Below are 2,396 nucleotides of genomic sequence, written 5' to 3'. Positions count from 1 at the left end.
CCTCTGTTTCCCTCCCTCCCTCCCTCTTTCAATCCCCAGTAATTAAATATATATTCTGTTTTCTTTAGCAATATCCATGACATCTGGCTATGGGGCGATGGGATCCTAGAAGTGTTTGGGCATCCTTACCATACCTTGAGTGAGAGAATTGAATCAAGTATCAAAAGTTTTCTTTTTTTTTTTTTTTCAAAAGTTTTCTAAGGAGGATTGTGTGCTGAGTCTTTCTCTTTTCACCCCTCTCCACCTCTCTTCCTCCATTGAAAGCTCAGGATTTTTGGTTGTATCAAAAGGTGCCTGAAAGTTTTCCAAAGTGGTGTTTTAAGAAAACTCATGGTCTGTGGGCACATCAAGTGGGCACGACATTCCCACTCTCAAGAACACAAAGTTTTCTGCTTCGCTTTTGAGATTTCTCAGCAAAGGTAGCTCCCTACATTCCCTCATCTTGAAATGTAATAGAGATAAGATTTCTGCTGACACCAATTTTATTAAGATGCTTGTGCTTAAACTAGCTAAAGAGATTTGTATGTGGAATTTACATTCATGCTGAGTGAGAAGAGTGTGTGGTGGTCCATCATGTGAGTTTTGAGGGGGCTCTTGGAAATGACAGGTCACTGGGAGCAGATATGGCTGAAGGTATCCAGAAGAGGCAATGGGGGAGGATTGGCATGGATATTCCAGAGGTGGAGCAGGCTAAGGACTGGGGGAGAATAGGTTCGAAGGAAGTGTGCTGTGGCTGCTGATGGATTGTAGTGTGGTGAGAGGTATTGAGTGGACATGCATACTACCTAGAGGGCAGTTGGACATTCGCTTTATTGCTTGTGGGCAACCCTGTGGAGGTGATGTCAGGCAAAGAGTATGAGGGAGATCTGCTGGGCTAGTGCTCTCCTTGAGACTTGAGTCCAGGGACCTGGCATCCTGAGCATGGTTTTCTCAGATAGTGGGTTGTTTTTGGAATGTTAGTGTGGGCAATTCATTGGAAAAGGATGGTGTTTCCCCCCACCCCCGATTCATATGTTGAACCCCTCATCCCCAGTGTGATGGTATTTGGAGGTAGGGCTTTGGGGAGATAATTAGGTCACAAAGGTGGAGCCCTCTTGAATAGGATTAGTGCCTTATGAAAAGAGGCCAGAGAGCTGTTGTATTTTTCTGCCATGAGAACACAATGCGTCACAACATGGGATGGATTTTGAGGACATGGTACTAAGTGAAATAAGTTACACAGAGAAAGACCAACGCCATATGATCTCACTTACATGTGAAATCTTAAAAAAAATAACATCATAGAAACAGATCAGATTTGTGGCTACCAGAGGCCAGGAGCAGGAGTGGGGGAGTTGGACAAAGGGATGTCATGCACAGCATGGTGACTCTACCAGAAGTGCCATATGACATGCAGGAAAGCAAGGAGAGTAAATCCTCAGCATCCCCATCAAAAAAATAAATAAATAAAAGATACGAGGTGAAGTGGGCAGCCTGCAGCCCAGAAGAGGGCCTTCAGCACAACTCAGCCGTTGAGCTCTGAGCCTCCAGGACTGTGGGAAATACATTTCTGTTGTTTCAGCCAGAAACATGATGTGGAACTGTGTTAGAGCAGCTGGAACCAGAAGATAATAGTGGGTGCAGGGAGAACAGTTGGGAGACTACTGGTGACAGATGACACAGGCCTGGCTGCATCGTTGATGTTGGAAATGAAGAATGCAAGGTGGATAGTAGTTGTGATGACAGATGCTGATAGACACGAGGGGAAGGAAAACTGAAAGAAATTTTAGAAAAGGGATATCTGATACATTTATATGATGCCAGGGAGGGTCGGCTGCAGACACAAAGCTGGGAACCACAGCACCAGGGTGGGGAGTCTTCAGGTACCGTCAGCTCACATGCAATGCACAGTCTCCAAACCCCATTTTTCCCTGAACTCTCTGGGAGCAGATGTGTTTCCAAATGGCAGTCCCTTCTGGAATGGGCACCAACCTTTTCCTCTTTGTGTGTTTGTTTTTTCCAAAGCTGACCCCAGGCCCTCTCTCCACATCATTTCCTAACCTCCTGACCTGACCTCCTTGGGGCCACCCCCCAGAGGGGCTCAGAAAGCCTCAGCTGCAGCAGAGAGGGGGGTTGGGCTAGAGGCAAGCCCAGCACAAAACACCTCTTCTATCTGCATCTGGGGCTGGCTTTGGGGGTTCTCTGCTCCTCTCCAAGAACCATTCAAGAAAACCTCTTTGTCCTTGGCCTTCAAAGGTAATCCAGCAACAACATTCTCTTCCCCATGAGAAAAGAGCCAGGACAGTCATCACTGTGATCCAAGGTCCAGGTTTCACACTCCAGTTCCCAGAATAAATCTCCCAACTCCAGAGCATATCTCTCTGTGGCAAAGTGCCCAAGCTTAGTCAATGGTGCAG

The sequence above is a fragment of the Canis aureus genome, chromosome X (genome assembly GCF_053574225.1).
Source record: "Canis aureus isolate CA01 chromosome X, VMU_Caureus_v.1.0, whole genome shotgun sequence".
NCBI lineage: Eukaryota > Metazoa > Chordata > Mammalia > Carnivora > Canidae > Canis > Canis aureus.
The sequence above is the reverse complement of the archived record's forward strand: the minus strand, read 5'-3'. Positions refer to the sequence as shown.